Source organism: Ictidomys tridecemlineatus, chromosome X, assembly GCF_052094955.1.
Source record: "Ictidomys tridecemlineatus isolate mIctTri1 chromosome X, mIctTri1.hap1, whole genome shotgun sequence".
NCBI classification, from domain to species: Eukaryota; Metazoa; Chordata; class Mammalia; order Rodentia; family Sciuridae; genus Ictidomys; species Ictidomys tridecemlineatus.
This window is the reverse complement of record NC_135493.1, coordinates 106,971,413-106,982,870: the sequence shown is the minus strand read 5'-3', so window position 1 is coordinate 106,982,870 and position 11,458 is coordinate 106,971,413. Positions and strand designations below refer to the sequence as shown.

Genomic DNA, 11,458 nt, shown 5'->3' with positions numbered 1-11,458 from the left:
TCCCTCCCTCCCTCCCTCTCTCTCTCCTTATATACAAGTGTCCCTGAGGTAAGATTCCATCTTGAGAAATTGCCTCTTCTCACCCTATGTATACTTTCAGAATAATCATACCCATACACCTGACTTCAACTAGTTTCTAAATGCTGTTGAATTTCTAATGTATACATAAAATCTAGGATTTATTTCTGAGTTGCAGATACTTATATCCACTGTCTATTGGCTATGCTTTTTCCATATGCTCTTCAAATTGCTAAACCCCATACTTAAAATCCTGGTTTAGGCATTGCACTAATGTCCTTCTTTCTCTGTTATTTCTTTACTCTCATGCTATCCAGTTTTAGATCTTGGCTTCAATATCTGTCTTCTTCCGATCCAAATCATACTCTTAATTGTTAGTCTTACCTATAATTGGACTATGATAGTATTGTCTATAATTGGAGCATCATGCCTTCTAGTGGTGTAGAAGTTCATGTGCAAATTTCAAGAGTGGCGGGATGGATGGCATATAACACTGAATCCATGCCTGTAAAAATAACTATTTTCCCACATACTCAGTATTATCTAACATTAAATATTGCTTTCATTGTCTCTTAGGGACATGTGATTGACATAATTTTGGTGGGGTCAGGGCAAATACTAGCAGTTAATTAGTTTTAATGTACCAAATATGTGATAGGCAAATATTTAATTCTTTCAATAATCATGAAATTGAAGTTAAAGTCACTGTTTTAGAAATGAAAGAACAGACCCAAAGAAGTTAGTTAAAAGTTAGTTATTTTCTGAAGACAAATAGGATTAGAATTCAGGTATCTGAATTTCAGTGCCCATTCTTTCTACTATAGTATATTCTTTTATATATATATTTGTAGTTGGACACAATACCTTCAATTTATTTATTTGTATGTGGTGTTAAGGATCAAACCCAGGGCTTCACACATACCAGGTGAGCGCTCTACCACTGAGCCACAACCCCAGCCCTGGAGCATATTCTTACTTAAAGGTTTTGACAATAACAATAATATTAAGCAGCTCTTTTTTCATTAATAGATTTGATAATTTGTACCATTGTAAGAGAGGCATAGTCACTAACCTCAAAAAAAGTCTTAATATCCTCAAACAAATGTTAACATCTGTAAATATTGCTTAGAATCACCTAAAAGTAAGAAGCATGGAGAACTGAACTATAAACTGTGATGTTATCTTTAAGGATATAGGACCCAAGTAAAGCTGTTATCCTAAGACATGTTAGATTCATTCTTGGGAAGGTTAATTATTTTTTTCCCCACTGTGGATGCATAAGAGTATTACCTAAGATTGGCTATAATTACATGCTGAGTGAAATGGAGATTTAAATACCTTTTAGATTATCAAGTATTCTTAACATTATTGAAGTCATCAGATTTTCTAAATAAGATGACAATTTGGAGAAAATACAGAAAATAGCATTTTAACATAAGAGTTGAAAAATACTTTAAAACATATTGTAAACACACTCATTAACTTGCAGTTATTTTGAAGTATTTTGTTTACTAAAACAAAATAGCCAAGCAAATGTTACAATCTGAAATCAAATGAAGAAAGATTTTCTTTATTTTTGTGGCAGATGATTACTTTGTGTGTATCCTAACACTCATAGCAAATTAATGATTAATAGCATCAATTGTTATAGTGAATTGCTCATTTTATGTCTAAAATCAAATAGTTATTGTGAAATAAATTGCAATTTGGTGCAGAGAGAGTATTTCATAGTGCTTTGGGGAGCTGGTATGGCTATTTCTTCAACAAAGATTTAGCATTTCATAAATTGAATTAGAGATACATTTAACCTGCTATGAAGAAAATATGCTCTTGATGGCAGTAGAATTCCTGTCATAGACTTTCCAATACATGGAATTATTTCAATTTTGGCTTTTTATAGTATATACCTCTGCTGTGTGGGCAGCAGAACAACACCTATAAGATTAGTCCCTGTTAGCATCTAGATTGAAGCTGCACTTTAAAACAGTAACAATTGATGAACCTCAGTCTTGCGAAGTGCTGTCAGCATGTCTTTATTTTAATGATGTTGAAAGGGTGACATTCACATTTCCATCTCTGAGTGTACTCACTCCAAGTCCACCCTCACACATGGAATTCCTCTAAATAAACTCAAAGCTGGTAATCATCTGACTCATTAGCAAGTGTTTCTTCCTGCCTGAAACTAAGTGGGTGCAATGGAGGATAGATTAATCTTTAGATCCCATGGAATACACATCTGCTCTCTATGCTTTCTGATTTTTTTATGTCGACAGCATAATTAAAAATTTTAAAATGTATTGCTATGTCACTACAGATAAGCTGGTTAATACATATGAAAAGGAATATAATCATCCAAAATTAGTAATCACACTAATGTTTCAATGTTTATGCAGGATTTATGCCATGTATGTAAAGAAAAAATCTAAGATTTTCTAAGAAGAAACTCATCCAAGTTCCTTAGATTTTTATTTTCTTCCCCCTATAGAATTTTTCCCCTTGCCATTGTGTTATTCCTCACTATTTCATGATACCACCTCAGGCAACACCAGAACCAGTGTTTTACCATTCCTCTGAATCTCTAGGGTGTGTTGTACTTTGTTTTGAGGATTGAATCCAAAGGCACTTTACAACTGAGCTACACCCTCAGACCTTTATCTTTATTTTGACACATGGTCTCACTAAGTTGCCAAAGTGGCCCCTTGAACATGCTATCTTGACTCAACCTCTCAAGACTCTGGGATTTGAGGCATATGCCACTGTATCAAGCTGAACCTGTACTTTTGAAAATATATCACACACTTGGTACTTGTTTAAATATAGCTTTATAACAATCCTATTACCTTTCATTTTTATAAAGTAGAGGATTTACAGAAATTCTCATGTATTTGGCTAAGTTCACAACTAAATTATGACTTCCTGGAAGGTAGGATTTATGTTTTGTTATTCTTATTATCATTGAATTTTACATGGTTCATCCTCAATAAATGTTTGGAAATTGACTTCTATTTTTTAAATAATTATTTCTTATTACATATAAATTATACAGAATATTGGGAATCATTGTGGCATATTAATGCATGCATATATTTTGATCACTTTTACACTTCAATATATTCACTTACATTTTTAAAAAATTTTTGTTAATTATTGATGGACTTTCTTTCATTTACTTGTTTATATGTGATATTGAGAATCAAACCCAGTGCCTCAGACATGCTAGGCAAGCACTCTACACTGAGCCACAACCCCAACCCCATGTTCACTTATATTTTTAAATAAATTTTTATAATCTATTTTTAACTGGCACATAAAACAAAGAGTGTACATATTAATGGGGTATATTTACATAGATATATATAGTGCATAATGTTTAAATCAAGTTAGAGATATTTATCTCCTCAAATATTTATTATATTTTTATGGTGAGAACTTTCAAAAGCATGGGTCCCTATCCTCACTTGTGTTTTCTTGAAGTGGACTTCAAGCAAAAGATCAATCAGAAGGGATCAAGAAGACCATTTCATACTGGTTAAGGGAACAATACATCAATAAGACATAACAATCTTAAATATTTATGCTTCAAATAATGGAACACTTGCATACAACAAACAAACCCTTTACAATTTCAAGAATTAAATAGACCACAACACAATAAAACTGGGTGTCTTTAACATACCCCTCTCACCACTCAATAGATCTTCCAAACAAAAACTAAATAAAGAAACTACAGAACAAAAAAAATACAATTAAAAATTTTGACTTAACAGAAATATAAAGAATATTTCATCCATCTATAAGTGAATATACTTTCTTCTCAGTGGCACACAGATCCTTCTCTAAAATAGACTATAGCCTAGGCCACAAATAACTGTTCACAAATACAAAAAAATAGAGATAATCCTTGCATTTTATCAGATCATAATGAAATTACAAATCAGTGATAAAATAAAACATAGAAGGTGTTCTAAACCTGGAGATTAAATAATATACTATTGAATAGCCAATGGATAGCAGAAAAAATCAGAGATGAAATTAAAAAAAAATACTTAGAGTTAAATGACAGTAATAACACAACCAATAAAAATCTCTGCAACAGTATGAAGGCAGTCTTAAGAGGAAAATTCATGGCATTGAGTGTATTCTATTTTGCTTTTGTTCACTGTATTTTGGGGTTTTATTCCCCCAAGAGCTCCTTCCAATATCCTGAAGTGTTTCCACTGTGTTTACTTCCAATAGTTTCAAAGTTTTAGGCCTTATATTTAAGTCCTCAATCCATTTTGATTTGAGTTTTGTAACTGATGAACTATAGGAGTATAGCTTTGTTCTTTTGTTATGTGGATGTCTAATTATCCCAGTGACATTTATTGAAAACTATCCTGGGTAGCATGTAGTCATCATTACATGGGCTGCCATTTCCTGTGCAATCTGGATTGGTATATCCATTTAATACAAAAAAAAATGGAAACTGAACAGCCAGAGAAAAACTTCCCTAATACCAACACCAATGGTGAATTCTGTAAGTGCTCTGCAGAAGATATGAAAGAGGAGTAAGCATTTAAAAGATGTAAAACCACTAATGAGATGGTTGAAATACAAATTCTGCTTCAGAGAAAGACTGCTAGGGCAGTGATTGGGAAAGGAGGTATGAATATTAAGGCTCTCTGGTCTGACTACAATGCTGATGTTTTAGTCCCATACAGCAGTGGCCCTGAGTGCATATTGAGTATCAGTGCTTATATGGAAACAATTGGAGAACTCCTGAAGAAAATTATACCTACCTTGGAAGAGTACCAATACTATAAAGGAAGCTACTTTGACTGTGAGTTGAGACTGTTGTTCATCAGAGTCTGGCAGGAGGAATCACTGGGGTCAAAGCAGCTAAAATCAAAGAACTTTGAGAGAACACTCAGACAATAATCCAGCATTTTTAGAATGCTGCCCTCATTCCACTGACAGAGTTGTTCTTTGGAGGAAAGCCTGATAGGGTGGTAGAGTATATAAAGATCATGCTTGATCTTATATCTGAGTCTCCCATCAAAGGCTGTGCATAGCTTTATGATCCCATTGGGGGGCCCAATGCTCCGGGGCCCACAACCACAAATATACAGGGCAGTGGAGGAACCCAGCAACACAATCAGGGTGGTGCCCAGGACACATTGTCCATTAAATCCCTCATCAGACAAACCCGAGGGAGCGTAGGGTTGGACATCTGTGCCTCTGCCAGAGCAGTATTAACTCCAGAGATGGGAGTTCAAATCATTCCTACAGGAGTAAAAGGACCTCTTCCCCAAGGAACAGTAGGCTTATTATTGGGACGTAGTTCATCTACGTTAAAAGGACTTATGATAAGTCCTGGGGTAATTGATCCCGATTATGTAGATGAAATAAAAATTATAGCTAGTTCTCCAGGAGGTATATCAGTAATTTCACCTGGAGATAGAATAGCACAGTTGTTAATAATACCCAGCCTACATAATAAGTTCTCTAGTCTTAATGTAGAAAGAGGTTCCAAGGGATTAGGCTCCACAGGGGTAGATTGGGCTATGTTGTCTTTAAATTTAGATTCTCTCCCAATGCTAAAACTAAATATTCAAGGTCATGAATTTAATGGGCTGCTGGACACAGGTGCTGACCTTAGCATCATATCTCTTCAAGAATGGCCAAAACATTGGCCATTACAACAAGCCACTCAAACGCTTCGAGGCCTAGGAGTGGCGACTAATCCCCATAGAAGTGCTATGGTATTAGATTGGAAGGATCCTGAAGGATGTGAAGGAACTATACAGCCATATGCTTTGGATCACCTTTCTATTAATTTATGGGGACGAGATGTCCTAGATCAACTAGGTTTGATGTTAACAAATAACATCAATCCTAATGCACCCACTACTAGGGTTAGACAAAGTATTAGAAAAAAAAAAGATTAGGAAAACAAGAACAAGGTACAGCAGCACCAATTCAAATAGATCAAGGAACAGACAGACATGGGTTGGATTTTCAGAAAGGGCCACTGAGACAATCAAAATTACTTGGAAATCAGAAAGACCAGTGTGGGTTCCTCAGTGGCCCCTGACTAAAGAAAAGATACAAGTAGCCCATGATCAGGTCAAACAACAATTAGCAGAATGACATTTACAACCTTCCATATCTGCCCATAATACTCCCATTTTTGTCATCAAAAAGAAATCAGGTAAATGGAGATTATTGCAAGATTTAAGAGCCATTAATAATGAGATGGTTATTATGGGACCTGCTCAATCAGGGATTCCTCAATTGTCTGCTTTACCAAAAACATGGCATGTTTTAGCTATAGATATTAAAGATTGTTTTTTTTAGATTCCAATTCATCCCGAGGATAGTCCACGTTTTGCATTTACTATCCCTGCATTAAATCATGAAGGTCCTGATGAGAGATATGAATGGAAAGTACTCCCTCAAGGAATGGCTAACAGTCCAACTATGTGTCAAATATATGTTAATAAAGCAATCCAGCCACTTAGAAATCAAAATCCTGAACTAAAAATATTTCACTATATGGATGATGTATTATTGGCACATAAAGATAAAAACACATTGCTGAAATGGTATGCCACACTTACAAACTTATTAAAAAATTATAATCTCGAGATAGCAATAGATAAAGTACAATTAAATTTTCCAATTAATTATTTAGGAGTTCTATTATCCTCAACCATGGTCCGTCCACCAAAAATTCAAATACGAGTAGATCAACTCAAATCACTTAACGACTTTCAAAAGTTATTGGGAGATATAAATTGGATAAGGCCTTATCTAGGCATACCAACAGGAGAGTTGGGACCTTTATTTGATATTCTAAAAGGTCCATCAGATCCAAATTCACCCCGAATGTTAACTCCTAAAGCTAGAAAGGCATTAAAAATTATTGAAACATATATGGAAAATATGCATCTAGATAGAATTGATATAAGTTTGCCTTTATTATTTATTGTACTACCAACAAAAAATATTCCTACAGGAGTATTTTGGCAAGAAGGTCCATTATTGTGGATACATTTATCTTATTCTCCTAACACTATTCTTACTAGGTATCCTGAGGCTGTAGGACAATTAATACTCAAAGGAATAACAGCAGCAAAGGGAGTGTTTGGAATTTCTCCCAATAAAATTATTAGTCCATATACTATGGACCAAATTGATGAGTTAGCTAATGAGTTAAATACATGGGCAATAATCATGTGTAAATCGAATATTTCATTTGATAATCATTTACCATCTAATCCTTTGTTGTCTTTTTGGTCTAAGCATCTTGTAGTTTTTCCTAAAATGACAAGAAAAACACCTATCATGAATGCTCCAAATATATTCACTGATGGGTCTAATAATGGTACAGCAGCAGTAGTTACCCCTGATCAAACTTTTACATTCTTAGTACCCAAACAATCAGCTCAAAAGGTAGAGCTTAATGCAGTTTTACAAGCTTTTGTGATGTTCAAAGATTCTGTATTTAATTTATTTTCTGATAGTCAATATATAGTTAATGCTATTATATCCCTTGAAGATGCTGGTAGGATTTCCCCTTCCTCTACTGTTTTCTCTTTGTTTTCCACTATACAAAGTCTAATCTTGGACAGAAAAGATCCATTCTTTATAGGACATATTAGGGCACATACAGGATTGCCTGGAGCCCTTAGTTTGGGCAATGATTTAGCAGATAAAACTACACATGACGTACATATTTTCTCTACACTAGAAGAAGCTACAAATTTTCATAAAAGGTTTCATGTTAATGCTAATACTTTACAAAAGCGTTTTAAAATAACTAAGGAACAAGCCAGGCATATAATAAAACAGTGTCAAAATTGTGTGACCTTTTTACCACAAGTTAATCTTGGAGTCAATCCTAGAGGACTGATACCTAACCATATTTGGCAGATGGATGTCACACACTTGCCAGAATTTGGAAAATTAAAATATTTGCATGTTACAGTTGATACTTCTTCTGGATTTTTGATGGGCTCCCTTCATGCCGGAGAAAAAACTAAAGATGTTATAGCTCATTGCTTAAAAAATTTTGCCATTGTGGGTGTTCCTAAACAGTTAAAAACTGATAACGGTCCTGGTTATACTTCTACCTCTTTTAAACAATTTTGCTCATCATTTGGTATTACTCATATAACAGGAATCCCATACAATCCACAGGGACAAGGCATAGTTGAAAGAGCTCATCAAACTATTAAAACGTACCTATTAAAGCAAAAAGAGGGAATTGAAAAGGGGTATATATCCCCCAAAGATAAACTTAAAATAACCCTTTTTACTCTAAACTTTCTAAATTTGGATTCATCAGGACTTAGTGCTGCGGAAAGACATATGTATCCGAAAAATGTACATAAGCCTAAGGTACTTTGGAAAGATATTCTAACAGAATAATGGAAAGGTCCTGACCCAGTAATAGTCTGGAGTCGGGGCTCTAGTCTGTGTTTTTCCACAGGGAGAACAGCAGCCAATTTGGATTCCAGAGAGGTTAACCAAAACAATTTCTATAGAAAAAGAAGATGATTTGACTCAAATCCATAACAGCTGATATCCAGAGCTCCAGCTTGGCTATTCTTACATCTGCAACAGTGATTAACCACGGTGCTTTTTTAAATATCTATTTTATTATTGCATTTTTCCCACATCATAAAGTTCTATTTTATTTTTTGAGCTCATACAAACCTAGGTTAATGTTTTTCTGATCAGTTTTGTTTTTTGACTGTGTGTTTTCTTTTTTGACTGTGGAGTTTTTAAACATTGCAATGGAGATTTCACCTAGGTATAGCTACAAGGCCTTTATTTACTATTGTCTTATGTGTTGTATGTTATGTGTGCACTGTTTTGTGTTGTATGTCTGTATGTGTGTATGTCCATATTTCATATATGAGGAGCGCTCATGAAAAAATGGATCCGAATTTTTTTTTATTCGCATGATTTAAGTGGTTTAATTTAAATTAGGTAAACAGCTGTTAATGATCGCTTTCAAAGGTGATTAACAGATCTGTTTGCTTACTATTGTTTTTAAAAGTGGTTAACAGATCTGTTTGTTTACTTTCACCTTTCCTTTTCATTATATTTAATAATTCTGTTCAGGATAATGTCTCTTTAGCATCATTGCCAGAATTCCCATCTCCATCCCAGTGCCGGTGAAGACTAAGAAAACCAAACTACAGCTTCTATGATAGCTATCACAGTAAACTGTATAAACTGATGCATCAATGAATATAACTCAACAAGTAATGCTTAATCAAGGACATGATTTACTTTGGGAGGATATGGACATATTGATAGACTCCTCTGATTTGAACTGCTTGCAGAACTTGCCTGGACTATATATCAGTTGCATGCATTGTGAACTATCGTCTGGTGCAGCGAATGTGGTACTGCTGGCATGTCTTTGCTGATGGTGTCACCAGTGATGCAATTTCCTTGCCATTGCACCCCATGTTAATTGTGGTAATGCTGGCATCTTTGCTGATGGTGTCACCAGTGACGCAATTTTCCCAAAGGAGCTGTCAGTTGGCTTGGTGTCGTGGCATTTCTGTATCCTCCTCCCTTCTACTAGTGATGGTCTAAAATTTGGGGGCCAACAGAGGTGAGGCAAAGAACCTCACCCCCCCACTGGTGCATAGGCCTATCCACAAGCATGGCTGAATGCTGGACCGGTAGTCAGTGACGGGTTGATCTGATTGCAGTGGTATCAACCTAAGACAGGAAGCTGACGCCTAAAGGTCAGTTTTCCCATGACGGGTAAGAACCATATGTTGAATTGGACAACCTACCAGGCACGGTTCTTAAGCCACATTGCTTGTTGTTTAATTAATCAGAAGGGGGAAGATGCTGAGGGCCATTGCCAAGTAGGAATGACGCATCAAAATTTCCTTGCCAGCGTACCCCATGTTGCTTAGAGATCATTCGATGGGACATTGCATGTATGCTTTAGTAAGGTGACCTTGCTCAAAGACCAGGGCGGATCTGGGTTTAGAGCTGATCAGGTTTTAGGGAGTAGCCCGTCCTTGGGTTTAGGGAAGTTCCAGGTTTAAGGTGTACCCTGTGGGGGAATAGGGCGTATCCTGCTGCCTCAGGCACACCCGATCCTTGAGTTCCCATTGAGTTCTCGTGAGATTCAGAAAGTATTTTGGAAAAAAGCCTCATAGGGATGTGAATTGGCGGCAGAACTTGGATTTCCCCAGAACGTGTTTGTAGAGGCTGGTGTGAATTTGGGAATAAAGAATTGCTGTTTGAATCTACAAAGCTGTGAGTGGCTCGTGATTCAGTGCCAAGCCGAGACATTGGCAAATTTTTATGATGGAAAGGCTTCCCATGCCTTTAGAAGAGATTATGATGATATAAGCCCTTGTCACAAACCACCACTTCCTCCTCCTGGTTGAGGTGGCTGGGGTGGTAGTAGAGCTCGGAATCTTCTTTCTCCACCATCTAGAGGAGGAGAACTAATGGTCCATGACAGAAGAGGAAGACCTGGAGACCTCTATGATGGCATCGTTGGTTTCGGTACTTATGAAACTTGGGACTCTGTGATACATAGACTCCATTAGAATGGCAGATGGTTTATGAATCACAGAGTGGCTCTGGATATTATTATTCCTATGCAGGGAATTGTGGCTCATATGGTGATCTTGGTGGACCTATTATTACAACACAACTAACTATTACCAAATATTTGGCTGAATCTATTATTGGCAGAGGGTGTCAGCTGATAAAGCAAATCCATCGTGAGTTGGGAACCTTGATCAAAATTGATGAGCCTTTAGAAGGATCCAAAGATCAGATAATCACCATCACATGAACACAGGACCAGATACAGAATACACAGTATTTGCTGCAAAACAATGTGAAGCAGTATTATGGAAAGTTTTTCTAAAACTAGTGAAGAATTGGGCTAGAGTTATAGCTCAGTGGCAGAGTGCTTGCCTAGCATGTGTGAGACACTGGGTTAGATCCTTACCACTGCCTAAAAAGCCAAACAAATAAAGGCATTCTGTTAATCTACAACTATAAAAATTTTTAAAAAAAAATAGTAAAGAATTGAAGGAGTCCTAAATCTTTTTTAAAATCTGCTTCTGTTGAAAAAGCCAACATTCCTCTGCTTCATAGGTGTTCTACATTTGAGGTGCAGTGAGATCTTTGCTATTCTCCAGATATAATGTTTTAGCTCCTTACAAACAGGCTTGGGGGGGGAAGGGCATGCAAAAACTAACGTTGACATTTTGAAATATCAGCGGAATGAGTGAATTTTATTTTTAGCTCATTGTTGGTGGTTTAAAAATATCCCCCCCCATGTAATTATTGTGAACACCTGGCTTTGTGTTCACTGTAAACATTTTGTGGGATGGGACAGAGAGGAAAGTAACAGTAGTCCACATATCCCTGGCATCTGTTCAGAGAAGTGTGCAGAATGTAA

At 36.1% G+C, this 11,458-nt stretch overlaps 1 pseudogene; it reads left to right on the top strand.

Annotated features, from left to right (window-relative positions):
* Positions 1–4,476: 4,476 nt before the first annotated feature.
* On the top strand, positions 4,477–10,918 carry LOC101960684 (heterogeneous nuclear ribonucleoprotein K pseudogene; annotated as a pseudogene).
* Positions 10,919–11,458: the final 540 nt, after the last annotated feature.